Below are 19,001 nucleotides of genomic sequence, written 5' to 3'. Positions count from 1 at the left end.
TTGTTTTCCTCTATTTCTTTCATTGTTCACTTAAGAAAGCTTTCTTATCTCTCCTTGCTGTTCTCTGAGTATATCTTTCCCTTTCTCCTTTGCCTTTTGCTTTTTTTGTTTTCTCAGCTATTTATAAGGCCTCCTTTGACAACTACTTTGCCTTCTTGCATTTCTCTTTCTTTGGGATGGTTTTGGTCACCGCCTCCTGCACAGTGTTACAAACCTCTTTCATAGTTCTTCAGGAACTCTATCTACCAGATCTAATCCCTTGAATCTATTCACCACCTCCACTGTATAAAGGATTTTATTTAGGTCATACCTGAATGGCCTAGTGATTTTTCCTACTTTGTTCAATTTAAGCCAGAATTTTGCTATAAAGTGCTGATGGTCTGAGCCACAGTCAACTCCAGCTCTTCTTTTTGCTGGCTGTATAGAGTTTCTCCATCTTCAGCTGCAAAGAATATAATCAATCTGATTTCGGTTGACCATCTGATGATGTCCATGTGTAGAGTCATCTCTTGTGTTTTTGGAAGAGGGTACTTGCTATGACCAGTGTGTCCTCTTGATAAAATTCTGTTAGTCTCTTCCCTGCTTCATTTTGTACTTCAAGGCCAAAGTACTCTGGTGACTCAGCAGTAAAAAATCCACCTGCAATTCAGGAAATGTGTGAAATGCAGGTTTGATCTCTGGGTCTGGAAGATCCCCTGGAGGAGGAAATAGCAACCTTCTGGAGTCCAGCTCCAGCAGCCAGGGATTCAACCTGAAGAGATGGATGGTGTCAGTGATGATGATATAGCCTCTGACTCATAGTACGGGACTACATGTTTATTTCAAGCTTCAGGTTCTCTTTTATAGTTTGACAAAAGCATTAGGTCAGAGATTTGACATTTTTAGTTTCCCCCACCCAGATTTACTGTACTTAACTTGTGATTACACTGTAACTCATGCTACATTCCTCAGTTTATTTCTATCTTTCTAAATCCTGTTTGCCCCTAGCATCTTAAGATCATTATCTCCTAAAAAGGCTTCTAGCTATTCTTAATTAATCCTAAACCCTAAACTCAGCAAACTTCTTTTCCCATAAACATTCCCCTCACAAACAGGTCTCAGATAATAATCCTTCCCATGGCTGGGACATTCTTTGTAAAGATCCTTGAACAAATGTCAATGGTTATTTTATAGATTATTTTCTGGGCACAACTGTAGAAGGCTTTGTGCTTTCTCATGCTTCTCTCAAGCACCTTAACATTCTTTCCAGCCAACTCAACCGAAAAAAAGAAAGAACAAGACAGAATTACAAGGCCTAACTCCTTCATCCTGGGGCCATGCCTGCGAGATGAGGAGACGGGGTTGGGGCCATGCCTCCATTTTGTCAGTAATGCCTAACACGGCTCCCGACATCGCCACATTAGGCATTACTGACAGCAACCCACTCCATTATTCTTCTGGGAAAATACCATGGACAGAAGAGCCTGGTGTGCTGCAGTCTGTCAGGTTGCAAAGAGTGGGACACAACTGAATGTGCACATACATCAGAATCAAAGCCTGCTGCCTCAGTAGATATCCAAAGCATATAGTGAGTTGTATGTATTCTTCATATATCTTGGACATTAATGCTTTATCATATAGATGGTTTGCAAATATGTTTCCCATTCTGTAGGTTATCTTTTCCCTTTATTGATGATTCCTTTGGCTGTGCAGAACCTTTTTAATTTGATATAGTCCTACTTGTCTATATGTTATTTAGCTGCTTTTGCTTTAGGTGTGATTTCCAAAAAAAGTGTTACCAATATCCATTTCAAGGAACATTTTTCCTTTGTTTTCTACTAGTTGTTTCATGGGTTTCAAGTCTTACATTTAAGTCTTTAATCCATTTTGAGTTAATTTTTGTCAGTGGTGTAAGATTCCTTTTACATGTGACTATCTGATTTTCCCAGCACCATTTTGAAATATCCTTTTTTATCTCTAGGAATACTTCTTGTCTTCTTTGTCTAATATTATTATGGGCATACCAGGTATTTTTTCAGTTATCATTTGTGTGGCATATTATCTTCAGTCTTCTCTTTTTCTGTTTTAAAAATAAAGCATAGACTATAAAATATAGAATTGCTTTATATTTAGACACATTTAGGCTTTTTTTTTTTTTTGGAGAATGTAACTCATTATATATAAAGCATATATTTTTATTTAACCCATTATATATAAAGCATTTATTTTTATTTGCATCTACCATCTTGCTATGGACTTCCCTGGTGGCTCAGATTCTAAAGAATCTGCCTGCAATTCAGGAGACCCAGATTCAATCCCTGGGTGAGGAAGATCCCCTGGAGAAGGAAATAGCTACTGACTACAGTATTCTTGCCTGGAGAATCCAATGGACAGAGGAGCCTGGAGGGCTACAATCCATGGTGTCGCAAAGAGTTGAACATGACTGAGATCCTAAGCACGCATGCACACATCTTACTATTTCTTTTGCATCGTATCTTCCTGTTCTATTTTTTCTCCTTTCTTAACTTCTTTTGATGGAGAAGGAAATGGCAACCCACTCCAGTGTTCTTGCCTGGAGAATCCCAGGGATGGGGGAGCCTGATGGGCTGCTGTCTATGGGGTCGCACAGAGTCGGACACGACTGAAGTGACTTAGCAGCAGCAGCAACTTCTTTTGAATGATTCAATTTTATAAGTTTATATCTCCCACTATTCCCCCAATAATACTAGAATCTTCAAATCTATTAATCCACTATATTCCCTACCACACTTTCCATTATTGCTGTCATGTATTTTAATTCTATACAAATTTTAAATGCAAGACATTTGTATTATCATTCTATTAACTTTTAAATTTATGCACATATTTACCCTTTCATGTGTTCTTCATTCTCTTCCATATTTATTTTGTTTCCATGTAGAATAATTTTATTCCTACCTCAATTATTTCATTGTGCATTTTGTTTAAGAATAATGTACTGGTGACAGCATCTCTTACTTGCTGTTCATCTGACAATATCTTTATTTCACTTGCATTTTTGAAAAGTGTTTTCACTGTGTGCCGGGGTCCAGCCCCAGTTGATCCAGGGTATTCGAAGGAGAGACGGTGTCAGCGACCTATTTATTTAAATATTCATCAAAGATATAAAGAGTAATAGAATGAGGACAGCTCAGTAGGAAAATTCAGTGGAGAAAAGAGGCTGAGTAGCTTGGTTTAGGCAGATAATCAATATAACCTGTGACACCAGCTTAGCTCTGACCACGGAGGCCGCAGGTGCCCTCTCGAATAGCGGAAGGTGCCCCACCTTAGACACCTTCTTGAGTGGGTCTTAGAAGCCCAGGCAAATAAATGGTCACAGAGGACTTCTGCACTCCAGATGGAGACTCAGCTGGAAATTGAGGAGAAGAATGACATGGGGAGACCAAGCTTTGGCGAGCAAGGCCCATAGCTTTATTTTCAACAGGGGCTTTTATACCCTAAGTTACACATAGAGGATAATAGGGGATGTAAAGTCAACAGTCTTTGATCCTTATCAAAAACCAGGGTTTCTATCCTGCAAATTTATCGTATACAAATGGTTTAGGTGATTTACATCATCTTCTGGCCAGAAGGCCTATTAACATTTTATGACTCTTGACAAAGGTTTGTCAACGGTAAGACTTATTTTCTCCAAGAGTAATTATTTTAAGGTTTGGCGCCATCTTCCGAAGGTGTTAGATAAAATTGCATTCCTATAGGGCAGAGGCGTAATGGGTTTACAACAAAGGAAAGAATTTATTACCTTAAGGGTCTAAAGTTGCTAACACCAAGGCCACTACTTATTTTTTCTACATACCAACTATATTAATTAATACACATTCAAGGATACAATACAGGGGATGTGGAAACTTGGCAGCAAGCATTGGCTCATCAATGAAATCTTTTACTAGTTTTATTCTGACAGTTTCTAACTCTTTGAGGGGCTCTAAGCTATTTGAATATCTTAAGCTTCCCGTGCTTCTAGAGGCTGGGAGACTGTAAACAATCGTATGCATAGCTGTAAGAGTCCGGGTAAACTTGTCAGGTGAGTTACAGAGCTATCTGAGGGTTTGGATTTAAACACTCCTAATTGCCCAGGAACTTTATTAATTGGAGCTGTAAGTTAACTCTTTGACAGAGAGAGTGAGATGGTGGTGGGAGACAGCCCCCAGTAAAGTCAGAGGTGAGAGCACAAAGCAATAAAGTAGGCAGACTCTGGTTTTGGGGGGTAGATGCTCGAGAATATCAAGGGGGACTCCTGAGGCTCGATCCCGCCTTTGCGTATGCCAAGCCTCCTTCCTCATGACCTTTGTCAAGAGTGGAATGCCTCTTGCCGGCTCCCAGCAACTGTGTATGGAATTCAGGTTGGCCAGTATTTTATTTCAAGTTCAATGTGTCATCCTTTTAGTTTTCATTTCCACTGAGTATCCAGTTGCCAAGTCATATTACTTTCACTTTGATTGTGATGTACTGTTTGCCCCTCAACCTGCTTTTAAGATTTTATATTTTGTCTTTGGTTTTTGTCAGTGTAATCTTGATATGTCTAGGTGTGATTTTTATTAATGAATCTTTATTGTGGTTTTTTGAAATTCTTGAATCTGTGTGTTTCATCAGTTTTGAAAAATTCCTGGCATCATCTCTTCAGATATTGTTTCTGTATAATTTTCTATTTTTTGCTTATGGATCACAAATTACTGGTATGTTGGAACTTTTTAATATGTCCAATATGTCTTTTATCCCCTTTTCTATATTTTACACCATTTTTATTCTCACTTTATACTGTTTAATTTATTGTTAAAGCCACCTATTTGAGATTTTAAGGCGGTTATTTTATTTTTATATTCTACATTTTCTATTTTGGATATTTTCTATATATTTTATTTTTAATGGTAAAATTCTTAAACTATTATTTTACTGAACATATTACAGTCTCCTTCAAGGGAATGGTTCTAAGGTCTACCAAGGATATCAAAACACATGGTTGCACAAGTCCCGTAGTCAACATTCTACATCCTGTGCTTCTCATCTGTGGATTCAACTAACTGCAAATTATGTTGACTGTATTTATTGGAAAAAAAAAAGGCTTGGTTCAAGCCCCTGTTGTTCAAGTGTCAATAGTAATCATATTCAAAAATTTCCTAGTCTACTAATTGCAAAATTTTTATCACCTATATGTTCGTTTCTAATATTTGATTCCCCCTCCCCCCTGTTTTGAGGCATCTCGTCCTAATCCTTAGGATGTTTACTAATTATCATCAAATTTTGGAACTTTTGTTTAAAGTTGTAGAGGCTCCGGATGACACTGTCTTCAATCAGGAATGGTTTAAACTTTCCTCTTTTGGACAGCATAATGAGAGCTGATTACCTTTATCCACTGAAAGACCAAGATGGCACAAGTCTAGGTCGTGGTTTTGGTAAGGTTAAGATTCTACTTCTGAGTCATTTCTGTTCCTAGGGCATAACCCTCCAGAGATTTCACCTAACAGCTTGTTGTTTTATCAGGGCCTCATGTCTTGGCAGGTCCTAACCTCTTACCTTTAGCTATTTATCACAGCAAGACAGCTGAAAACTCCATTGTTATTAGAAGATTTTAGCTTTACACCTTTACCTCCTGATATGTACAGCTGTGCAATTCAGCAAATGTTTTAAGGAGAAAACTGGTCATATGTTTGGCTCTTCATGTCTCTAATTTTGTGACTCCAGCCTTGTGAAAGCATCAAAAACTATTCTACATTCTCTCCTTCCCCTCCTGTCTCTGCTTACAGCCATTTGTCCAGGATAAACTCAGATTGTTAGCCTCTGGCCTATATTCAGAATTGATAAATTAGAGAAAGCAACTACATAGAATCTGCTCACCTCTACAAGATTCTATTGTCTAAAATGTTTGCCCTTCTTCACCTTGTAGCTTCTACAGAGCTCTAACTTATTTAAGCTGATGATTTATGTTGTTTCTTCTTTTTAATCCTACTTTGCTAGGCGTCCTTGGTAGTGCTACTGGTCTATTAAAACATACTCCATCTCACCTGGGAAGTAGGAGTCTGCATCTTACTTTTTTGAGGTATTAGTAACATCTAACATTCCATAATCTTCAGAATAATCTTATGACTTAGGTACTACTAGTATTCCTCTTTTTCATATGGAAAAATGATACAAAGAGAGGTTAAGTAAGTTCCCAAAGTCACACAGCTGGTAACATAGCCAGAATTTGAACTCAGGTAGCAAAGTCCAAGGGGCTTCCCAGGTGGTGCTAGTGGTAAAGAACCCACCAGCTGGTGCAGGAGACATGAGATGTGGGTTTGATCCCTGGGTTGGGAAGATCCACTGGAGGAGGATATGGGAACCCACTTCAGTATTCTTGCCTGGAGAATCCCAGGGACAGAGGGAGCCTGGCAAGCTACAGTCCATAGGGTTGCAAAGAGTCAGACACGACTAAAACAACTTAACATACACACACAGCAAAGTCTGAAGTCCATAACATTTAACCTCAGTGTTATTAAGAATATACATTTGAGATCTCATCAGCAAATGATGACATTGTATGCAAATGTATGAATTTACTGTAATTCACGTGCCAATTCTTTTGTGAATAGATATTTATATTGCCTTTGGTTTGCATTTGGTTTTTAACTGGCTTCATCTTTCTCATTGTTGTTGTTCAGTCACTCAGTCATATCCGACTCTTTGCAACTCCATGGACTGCAACACGTCAGGCTTCTCTGCCCTTCACTATCTCCCAGAGTTTGTTCAAACTCACATCCATTGAATCGGTGATGCCATCCAACCATCTCATCTTCTGTCACCCCCTTCTTGTTCTGCTTTCAACCTTTCCCAACATCAGGATCTTTTCCAATGAATCATCTTTATCTTTCTTAAGTTTTCCATTACAATGAGACTCAATGTACTCAGAAACTTAGAGTACTAAAGAGAAGAATATTGATGTTGTCTTGAACATTTTAGTTATGATCATTTCTTATTCTTATAATTTCCCCACAGTTTGCAAATAAGGTATGATTTAGCAATAGTAAAATCACTGTTTTGTTGTAACAAAGATACATATACTTTTATTTCCATATAATGTATATCGGTAGTGTAAATTCCTGGCAGTTGATCTTTTTGGTCAGTCAATATACACATTTAAAATTTTGGTATACATTGCTAAATTTTACTCTAAAACTATCCCACGACTTTATACTTTCTCTTAATTGTATGAGAATTTGTATTTCCCACAATCTCACCAATACTCACTATAATTAAAAGTTTTTAATATGCATAGAATTTAACTTTAAACAGGAATAAATATTTAGTGATTGTTTGCTTTCTTATCATTCCACCATTAAGATATTTGTTGAACGTTAGTAATTTGACTTTTCTAGTCTTATTGTGAATTAGCTTGAGAAAAATCATTAGATCATATTTCATGTTTACATATGGATTTCAAGCATTCTTCTAAAATTCTTTTTTTATTTCTAAGTCCCTGATACTGGGAAAGATAGAGGGCAGAAGGAGAAAAGGGTTTCAGAAGGTGAGATGGCTGGTGGCATCATTGAGGCAATGGACATGAACTTGGGAAAACTTAAGGAGATGGTGAGGGATAGGGAGGCCTGGTGTGCTGCACTCCATGGGGTGGCAAAGAGTCGGACACAACTGAGCAACTGAACAGTTAACAACAGTAAATTCTTTATTATGTTATTAGGTTTCCTGATACATCATTTTACCATGATGTGTTTTAGTACTAGAAAGATATAATCAATCAATATTTAATATTTCTTTCTGAGAATTTCTCAAACATTTATTAGTTTTTATCATATTCCATTGGGGTATAAATATGTATTCCGTAAGAAATTGTTTTCTGTGGACAAATTTACTTGAGAAATACTGGGTTAAGCAATATCAAACTACTCTTTTCCTTTCAGAGCTTTTCAAGTGGTCATGTGCATTGTAAATCTCCAAGAGGTAGGTATGGTTTTTAGCATTTCTAAGACATATCTCACCAGAAAGAACTTTGTTGTCTTTTTCAGAGAAGCTCATTGAATTAGTATTCTAGTAATTTTCCTGTATGTGGAAGAATTATGTACACATTGCAAATGCTAAGAGTGGCCAAAGAGACCTAAATGGAGATAATGGTCATCTATTTTTAGAGGAAATGTCTCCAGATAAGAACTTTTGGATAGGCTAATGATTATTGGCCATGTATTTATAAGAGCTGGTATCAACCAATCGTGTGATTAAAAATCATTTGAAACTATTGTACTTACCACATTTCAAAAAGCCTTTCTACAATTCTTTATGTGAATAACAAATCATCTCTGTTGAATGGTATCTCTATGTGATGTTTCTCAAATCTTCATGCAGTGTATAATTGATGTTTCAACTGATCTCAGAACCCAGAAAAAGGAAATCAGCACTGAATTGCTATTTGTTATCATTTAGCTAAGAATATTTTCAGTGTAATTGATAAGAAGACAGTGATTTTACTCTTGGAGATCACATCTTGTTTGCAAACAGTGGAAAAATTGTGATAATAGGAAATGGTTATAATTTATAATGGAAGTTTTCAAGAGATCATCAGTAGTTCTTTTCTTTATTACTCTAAGTTTCTAAGCACATTAAGAATGAATCTCATTGTAATGGAAATGTTATGATTAAGCCAGTTTAAAACCAAATGGTTATCTTCTAAACATATTTGATAATATTTTACAAAAATATTAGCAAACTCAAACATGCATTCACTTATCTTCAATAATGATTGATATTATAACATTTTAATTTCAATGAAAGAATTTGGATGATCTTTTAATGGTGTGAAATCTAAAAATTTAGAAGAGCTTACTTTTTTTTTTTTTTGCTTCCTCCTGAATAAACTGCATTCAGTCTCCTGCTGATCCATTGATGCTAAATATATTTGGTTTTGTCAAAATAAGAATGTTTATGTCCTTCCCCACCCCAAATCATTTGTTGAAATCTTAATCTGCAAGGTGATGGTATTAAGACATGATTAGGTCCTGAGGGTGTAGCTCTAATGAGTGGGATTAGTGCCCTTATAAAAAGAGGCTCCAGAGAGATTTCCAGCCCCTTCATGTGAGGACACAGCCAAAATATTCCACAATCTCTGAATTAACACATTAGTCCCATCAGACACTGAATCTGCTAGTTCTTTGATCTTGAACTTCTAATCTCTAGAATTGTGAGAAATGCAAGTTTATTGTTTGTAGGTCATCCAGTTTATCTTTGCCAGAGGAGCTCAAGTAGACTAAGATGGAAAACTGGTACCAAGAGTGGTGTACCGCCATGACAAATACCTAAAAATGTAAAAGTAGCTTTGGAAATGGTTTTCAGTTAGAGGCTGAAAGAGTTTCAAAGTGTATGCTAAAAAAAAGCCTACATTCCATGAGGGGACTGTCAAGGACAATTCTGGTGAGGGCTCAAGGAAGAGAGCTGTACAGAAAGCCTCAAACTTCTTAGAGAATACCTAAGAGGTCACAAAGAGAATGTTGGTATAAATATGGAAAGTGGAGGCCATTCTGATGGGTCTTACAGGAAAATGAAGAACATATTGGAAATTGGTTTACCACAGGTGGTAAACCTGGGTAGCATCATCCAGGTACTGTCCCTGCCAGCCAGCAGAGTGCACAAGCCATGGGGGCATGGCTACCTCCATGTTTCAAAAAATGCCCAGAGATCTTCAGGGCCAAGGCAGAGAATGACAAAGGAGGTGGAGCCATCTGAGAAAGCCCCAAGCAGGGCTACGCCCAGCTGAGCAGTGGGGACAGGGCTACTCTCCTGGTTGAGCTGCATCCTGCAAACTCATCATGGAGAAACCAGGCTCCAATGTGTCCAGAAAGTGAGACATCAGGCCTTGGTATATACTGTTATTTGCCCCATTAAGTTTTGGACTTATATTGGACCTGTTAATCCTTTTTACTTTCCTATTCTTCCATTTTGAAATTGGAATGTCTACCCTCTGCCTGTACCACCATTGTATTTTGTAAGCCCATAACATCTTTGTTTTCACAGGTTCACAGCAGGGAAAGCAATTTGTCTCAGGATGAATCATATTTTGACTCTTGTCCATATCTATTTTAAAGGAAACTTAGATGAGATTTTGAACTTGGACTTTGGAGTTGATGTCATGTGAGGATATGAATTTGGAGGGACCCAGAGGCAGAATGCTATGGACTGAATGTATTTCCCAAAATTCATGTTGAAATCTAAAGCCCCAAGTGATGGTATTCTGAGGTGGGGCCTTTGAGTGGTGCTTAGAGGTCATGACCTGGGTTTGATCCCTGGGTTGGGAAGACCCCTGGAGAAGGGAAAGGCTACCCACTCCAGTATTATGGCCTGGAGAATTCCATGGATTGTATAGGCCATGAGGTCTCAAAGAGTCAGACACGACTGATCGACTTTCACTTTCTTTCGCTTACACTTTAGAGGTCATAAAAGTGGACCCCTCATGAATTATAAGAGATTAATGTCCTTACAAAAGTGGCCTAGTAAAGCTCCCTTGCCCCTTCTGCTATGTGACACATATACATACAGGTATAGGTGTCTATGAGAAAACTGATTCTCATCAGGCATTGAATCTGCTAGTGCCATGATCTTGAACTTCTCAGCCTCCAGAACTGTGAGAAATAAGAGTTTATTGTTTATAATCTATGCAGTTTGTACTAGTTTTGTTATAGGGGCCAAAATGGACTAAGACAATTACTTTAGAAATATTTGTGAGATCTCTAATTGTACACATAGCTCAGAATTGCATGTCTATGGCAAGAACATTAGACACTAGTGGGAAAGAGCTATTACTAGCTATGACTCATTTGTTAGGATTTTGTTTACAATTCCATCCAAATGGTTTCTCACTTCTTAGCTTAAGTATTTATACCTTGTAAACGCATTCATTCTAAGAATAAAAACATTATTAAGGGAAAGTCCAAGCAAGGAAAGTAAGCCTACATACTTAATACAAACTAGTGAAATGCATATATACATTACCAACCAGCAGATAGTACTGGCTGTAATAAGATAAGAGAACTTCAGTTTAAACAAATCTTTATTATGGTTTACAATACACTTAAACACACCACTAATTAATTTTCCCGTAGTTGAATAGTTCACTGTATGTTTACATTCATTCACATTTAGGGCTAAATCCTGCCTAGTTCAGAATCACAATATGCCTGAAGATTTTTGAACACTTGCTTGCTCAGTGTTATGTACTCATATAGAAGGAAATACAAAGATAGGGCAGAGAGAAAGTAAATACTTCTGCCCTAAAATCAGACATTATAACCTGTTTCTTAAAGTAAACACTTGTAAATTTTTACTCTTTTTTTCCTAATCTGTCAGAATGTTTTAAACTATTTTCATGAGGCAGTAAAAAATATGCTGAAACCGCAATTAAATAGAGAACTCCCAGAAGGGGGAGCTCTCCTGCCCTGAGAAGACCGCAGAGCCCAAAAGGAAGACGAGACTTCCCTTCTTTCCTCGCCCATACTCAGTGAAGAGCCAGGGACTCTGTTTACTCTTATCCTCCCAAACTTCCCTTTCTTTTCTACAGAAGGCTTCTCCTCCCTTTTCCATGTGGGAAAGTTGCACATGGTTTGCCATTGTTTCAGACACCGAATTGCAATTCTATGCTGATCCCAAATATGCCCATCATTGCTGGAGAAGTAACTGGCAATCTATTTGTTTCTGGTCAACTAGGCACACCTCAACTCTGATTCTAACCCCTTGTCGGCTTGAATATCTATTTGCCATCAGACCCCATAGTTCATTTAGTAGTATTTTTAGTCAGATATTTGCTTGGCCTATGTACATATATGTCTGTAAGTAACAGAGGTGGACTTGAAAGCTTCCCTTCAAGTGTGTGTGTGTGTGTGTGTGTGTGTGTGTGTGTATGATAATCTGCACACAAATTTCAGAGTAACTCATGATTTCATGGATAAATAAAACCTTTGGAATATGGTTCCTCATGGAGTTACTTGCTTTTCTCGCACCCACATGCTATTATTTATAAAATATAGTCAATATTAACTCCTTTAAAAAATGTCCAAGGAATTAATATATATACAGAGTACTTTAGGATACTATTTTAAGGTTTATAAGATATTTGCTTACATGTCCATGAAGACAAACTGAGAATTGCTTTTCTCTTTCAAGTAAAACTTGCACCTAAATATATATAGAATATAATTTGCCTTACTCTTTAAATACCTGTAACATCAGAAAATCTTTCACTGCTAGGGGACAAAAAAACGAAGGGAACAAAAAACCACTTTCTCAAGCATCCTTGCCAAGAGGACATGTTCTGTCATTGTCTCTTGATCATCATTTTCATCCAATTTTGGCTAAAACAAGGACAGGATTGTTCACTAATTACCAATGTCAGGACATAATAATTTGACCTGAAACTTAAGATTAAAACTGAACAAAGGCAAAGTGTCATTTAAAACAGCAATAAATTGTAGTGGCAAGGAAAACTATTTGTTATACACTAAGATGAACATAAAGCATATTTTTTCTTCTGCAATTTGTAGTATTGATATAAGTAGCAATTTATAATGTTCGCTTGTCATCACAGTAGTGCTTAATAAATCTAAGAAATGAGGCTATATTTGAATTCAGGGTGCATAAGAATTCTTCAATAAACTGGCCTTCTTTTAAATGAAAAGCAATTGTATTGAAGCAAAAGTATTGAAAAGCAATTATTAGAATTTAATTTTATCAGCAAGGAGGATTAATCACCTACTTAAAATGATAATTTTGGATAATGAAGTTGCTAAGAAAAATTTTTCTTTTATAAAGTGCACTTCCTGATTTTATTATGATTTTAGTCAGGTGCTATTTTTCTAACTTTGCCAGGATGATTAATCATTATTCATAACTTTAGTGTTGTCATTATTATTTATTTATTGACTGTTGAGAGAAAACCCAATTCTACAAACTCTGGAATTCAAACTCATATAGGTATATTTACCATTTTATTCCACATAATCCAGTTAAAATGAATAACATAAAGTGAAAAGTGAAATTTTAATATTAACTACATTCAGAATGCATCATTCATAGTTGAAAATAGGTTTATCACTGAAAATGCATATTTTTCATTACTAGAGGTTAATCCAATCTATTACACCTCTATTGTGACCTAATTAAAATATGAAAGAGATATTTACCATAAGATGCTATAGGGGACATGAAAACTAAATTGTCGATAATACCCACTGGTCTTAACATCTTATTTTGATCACGTCTATTTTTGTGAAAAAAATGTATTTAATAATTAGATTTCTAAATAAAAATATAACCTTATTTTTGAATTTAACTTTTGTTGATAAATTTAAAATATGTACCATGTGGATGCATATTATAATATTGTTATATAAAATCAAGTCTTTGTAGAAGTTCATTTTTATTCAATTAATTCATACTTTATGCTTGTTAGATGATGATTCATTACTTCTTTTAATTTTGATAATGGTCTTTAAAATTATCTTGGTAGCTGATACAACAAAGGTGAATAATATTTTAAATTTAAGAGAAAGACCTCTTTAAAACAACATCACACAACCTTATATGATTGCTATGGTATCAGGTTAATATATAGACTTAGTAATAAATATGAACAAGGAACAGTATGACTTTGACAATAAAAAACATTATTAGTAGTAATTATATTTTAGTGTTTTTATGAATATTACCAGACACATAAAAGCCACAAGGTTTCTGAATATTTAAAACAAAATTCAGACTTCTTTACAGACTTTAAGCTACCTGATATATTTGTGTGAAATATAAATGTTTGTGGTATATTGTAGAAATGGAAGCACTTGATTGTTAATAGATATAAGAAAATCCTCTCAATATTATCATTAGCTCTAGAGTGACAGTGTTATCAAAATGTATAGTCTAAGGGCCAAAATGATTTTACAGAGTTTGTCTATTTGCAAACAAATTTATCTCATTTTTGGTGAGAGAAGATAAAGAGAAATTTAAAACTGTATCACAAGTTGAAGCAAAAACTTGAAAAGGTGGAACAACCGTTGTTTAATTCTGAGAAGCATCCTATGGTTGAATGTTCATTCTCATGCTTAAATTCTCATTCAACATGCATGTAGCTATATATCAGATAGAGTCTCTGCCTTCCTGCTTCCCAAAGATTCACGACCTTGCAAAGAAGCCCACCTGTAGACATATTTGCACTGTGGCTTTATAAGTGCTATTATGTTGGGTTGGCCAAAAATTTTGTTTAGGTTTTTCCATAAGATGTTACAGAATAGAAGTATTTAAAAGGTATGGTGGTGGCACAAAGCATGGAATAATCACTTCTCTTTGAGGGGTGTGGTAAGAAAGAATAATCGATTCTTCTGAGGCTTTGGGGATCATATATATCAGAGAAGACTTTGATGAGGAGTTATTGAGATGATTATTGAAGAATGAGTGAGAACGTCTTAAATGATAGGTAAGGGCATTCTAGGCCTAAAGAGCAAAGTATACAGAAACATAAAAGTGAGAAAAAACAGTTTATGACATTCAGATAAAATGAGATAATAGAGAGAGATGGAAATGGGGAAGATTATGAGGTGCTCACTACAGAGGGCTTGTACGCCAACAAGTGAGCTTCATACTATAGTAATGCAGAGATAAGGATTAATATAACTTCCAGCCATATTCCTAAAAAATGTTAAAATTTTAAGTTGGCAAACATTGTGTATAGACTTCTGAGTTTTTTAGTGGATACCAAGTAGCAAACCCTTATATGTATTTTAAGGCATATTAAAATTTAATATTTCTCTTCAACAATTTATCTGAAAACTTAAAAGAGCAACTTAAAAAACATTGCTTTGGCTAGCATAGAAAGAGGGACATTAGAATTCTAGGGTGTTAAGATTTTCTAAACAAATATTTAAACAATGATATCTGACAACCCTAGCTAAGATGGATAATCCAGTTTAACAATTCTCACAGAGTCTTCCATCCTTGGTGATTATTGTACTTTATCCCCGATCATATCAACATCTTGCAGTCACAAAGTGAGTTAAATAAAGAATGGGAGACAAGATTGAAATATTCTGTCAACTTCAAAAGCTTACATAGTCGAGAATGAGGATGGAGAATGAGGAAACTGGTGATTTCTCTTCAGACTGTAATACAATTCTCTTTCCAGCTTTATTGAGGTATAATTGACAAATAAAAATTATATCTATTTAAGATGTATAACTTGATGTTTGAGATACATTGTAAAATAATCATCACAATCAAGATACATAGTCATCACCATACATAGTTACTTTGCATGTATGAACACTTAAAATCTACCCTTTTAGCAAATTTCTGGTATACAATAGAGTATTGTTAATTACAGTCACATTGCTGTACATTAGATCCCCAGAACTTATTTCATCTGGCACAACTGAAACCCTAGTCCTTACAAGATTCAAGTCTAGAGTGCTATCCATTTATGTTCTAATACTCTATATTACTATGACATTTCCGTATGCTCTTTTATTTATTCTTTTAAAAATTATTTATTTATTTACTTTTGGCTATGCTGGGTCTTTGCTGCTGCATATGGGCTGTCTTTAGTTGTGGCAAGCAGGGGCTGCTCTCTAGTTGCCCTGCATGGGCTTCTCATTTCAGTGGCTTCTCTTGTTGCTGAGCATGGTCTCTAGGACATGCAGCCTCAGTTATTGTGGTGCACTGGCTTAGCTCCTCGGCAGCATGTGATCTTCCTGGATCAGGAATCAAACCCGTGTCTCTGGCATTGGCAGGTGGATTCTTTACCACTGAGCCACCAGGGAAGCCCCTCTATGTGCTCTATTAAATTCATTCCCCAAATTAATAGCTTACAATATTGAAGCAAGGTTACACATTACAGGATTTAGAAAAAGAGCTTTACTAGAAGGCTATTATTTTCATCTATGATGGAAATCAAGGGTGATTTCTGGCAGTGAATTTCTGGGCCTACCCTACTTTTGTGTCAATAAGAGGTACAATACAGTCATCCTTTCCAGATAAACAGTCATTAATGGACATTTGTTAGCTCCCTGTCATATGCTCAGTTCTGTATACTAGGATTAGTAAAAAGCTCCAAGCAAGAAGAAAACACAACACATGCCTTAATAAACAGGAGGAAGTTATGCACTAGCTGTGAAGACGGTATGTATATTCATCAAAAAGCTGGACAACACACGATGTGTATGTAAGCTAAAGTAATACAGATGATATTATGGAAATTTGTAAAATTTATATAGCTTAATTTCATCTATGAACCATCACTTTTCCTCTGTTGTTCATCTTTTCATGAAGATAGTGATAATAACCTACTATCTTCCTTAAGGGGACAATTATAAAGATAAATGAACTAACCTTTTTAAAAGGGTTTGAACTCAGAGAGAAGAAGATATTAGAAAAATACAATGAAAAGGAACTTATAAATCAGGGCTGATTTGGTTATAACAGAAAGAATAATAAATCATTCTTTTGTTTACTTTCATATTCTTCTGTATTTAACAATTAAGCCTTTTAAAATACCTGGTATTTAAGCTGGCAAAAATAACAGTAAACATACTAATGCATGAGCTTTTTAAACACAGTGCCTGTTTTTAGCCACGCCTTCATTTTAAAAAGGTCCTTTAATAATATTCTGAAATAATAGAAGAAAACACTGAATGTATCTATTTGTCAGTAATTGCAAGGCATTATTTTGTAGGGGGAAAGGAGAGGAAGAAATTTCCTTGGTTTTAAATTTTTTGAAATTTCTAAAATACCGTTTCCATCAGGATTCACTATAAGAGGAGTATTTACCTATTTTAAATTAATTATACAGTGTTTTGTTTTCCCCAGAGTGATCTTCAAGGACCGAAGCCTAATATCACCAACAGTTCTTTTGATTACTGAGGGAGAATGATTCTTTTGAACAGGTATGGTGTGGTGTTCTGAATTTTATTTTATTTTTTTTGACAGTTTATGTTGTGTTCCACAGATATATCAACTTCAAGACTCTAAATGGTGTCTTTGAGCTATATATTTTTAAACCAAAGCTTCAATTCACATATGTGGGACGGAACATTTCTTTCCTTAATCCTTAGTTCCCTCCCTCCCTTCTTTTCTGTCTTCCTTTTCCTTTTGCAACTCAGCTGAAGAATGTTGATTTATTCAGACACCTTTGTTCATGGGACATAATCAGTCACCAACCTGTGTAAAGCACCTTTTCAGTCTGTTTGTACATTGGCTCATTCATTTACTTATTAACTTCATTCATTCACTCATTCATTCATACATTCTTTTTTAACTTCACTTTCTACTTCCTTTCCTCTTTATATATATAGATAAGCATTATAATATATTTAATGTATTTTTTGTTTAAATGTATACTTTGAAAACATATGGTGTTATTTTGTATATGTTTATAATTTATATAAATGGCATTAATTTTAAATAATTGTTAAAACTGACAACACTTTTCATGTGTCAGACACTGTTCTAAGCACCTTTAATTGTACAAAGTCATTTAATCATCACAGCAATATTATGGTGTAAGTACTGTTATTATCCACATAAATAGAAGAAGAAACTAAGACACAGAAAATTTAAGTAACTTGGCCAAGATCATACACACAACTAGAAAGAAGAGCTGGGGAAAAAACCCATATGTCTGGGTGTCAGATCCATACTCTTAACAACCTGTCAAATTGCATCTTGTCATGTAGTATTATAATATGTTTAAACAGTTTTTTTAGAGTTCATCTCTGTTGCTACGTGCATGTGCCAAGTCACTTCAGTCATGTCCGACTCTTTGCAACCCTATGGACAGTAGCCCTCCAGGCTCCTCTGTCCATGGGATTCTCCAGGCCAGAATACTGGAGTGGGTTGCCATGCCCTCCTCCAGGGGATCTTCCCGACCCAGGAATCGAACCCACATCTTTTATGTCTCCTGCATTGGCAGGCAGGTTCTTTACCACTCATGCCACCTGGGAAGTCCTTTTATAGGTTTAAGCAACTTTTTGTCTTAATTCTCATCAATGGTTCCAAGTTGATCTTCAGTACACTAGCATGTATGGACCAGGACAGAGGCAGAAGTCAGGATGGGTGCAGCCAAAGGGGCCCTGAGAAATATTCTCTAGGAATGTGTTAGTGATATTTCTTAATTTATACGTAATAACAAACTCATTTTGAAACTATTCCAAAATAGGAAATTTCTGGTGATTTATGCACAACTGAAAAAACCTGTATTAGTTTGGTAGGGCTGCCATAACAAAGTACCACAGACTAGGTAGATTAATAACAGAAATTTATTTTCTCACAACTATAGAGGCTAGAAGTCCAAGCTCAAAGTGCCAGCAGGTGTTGGTATCTTCTGAGAGCCTTAAGGGAAGGATTTGTTCCAATCCTCTCTCCTTGGTTGCAGGTAGCTGTCTCCTCCCTATGTCTTCACAGGTCTTCACTTTGTATGTCTGTGTCCAAATTTCATCTTCTTATAAGGACTCCAGTCATATTGGATTATGGCCCAGCCTAATGACCTCATTTTAATTTAATTACCTCTTTAAAGTTTCTCTCTTCAAATATGAGCACATTGTTAAGGACTACCAGTTAGGACTGCCAACATATGAATTTGAAGGGGACACAGTCCAGCTCACAACAACATATAAGGGACATAGCTAGACCATGGCTTTACTATGTATTAAAGCTAATGTTGCTCTTATGAAAATATTATAAGATGATTCTTTCAACAAATGTATACTGGAAATCTGTTATGTGCCAAGAACTAGGCTAAGAATCCAGAGAATGAGAATTTGATGAATAAGCAATTTCCAGATGGTGAGGCTGCCATTATTACCATTATTGCTGAGGAAAATTTCAGAATCACATTGGGATAGCATTTTCAAAGCAGAATGGATTCAAAGCAGGGAGTGTTTTTTCTCCATGATGCTATATTTCTTTGAAATCATGTTTTCTCTTCCCTTCTGAATCTTTTTAAACTTAAATTCCTCACACAATCTGTTCAC

The 19,001-nt window shown here is 35.9% G+C and overlaps 1 long non-coding RNA gene across 1 annotated transcript; it reads left to right on the top strand.

Annotated features, from left to right (window-relative positions):
- The first annotated feature begins 5,296 nt into the window (after positions 1–5,296).
- On the top strand, positions 5,297–16,914 carry LOC129639884 (uncharacterized). The gene is made up of 3 exons (XR_008708643.1): positions 5,297–5,411; positions 7,911–7,950; positions 16,840–16,914. It is a non-coding gene; the product is annotated as an uncharacterized LOC129639884 (long non-coding RNA).
- Positions 16,915–19,001: the final 2,087 nt, after the last annotated feature.

The sequence above is a fragment of the Bubalus kerabau genome, chromosome X (assembly GCF_029407905.1).
Source record: "Bubalus kerabau isolate K-KA32 ecotype Philippines breed swamp buffalo chromosome X, PCC_UOA_SB_1v2, whole genome shotgun sequence".
Lineage (NCBI taxonomy): Eukaryota > Metazoa > Chordata > Mammalia > Artiodactyla > Bovidae > Bubalus > Bubalus kerabau.
This window is presented reverse-complemented; position numbering and strand designations above follow the sequence as displayed.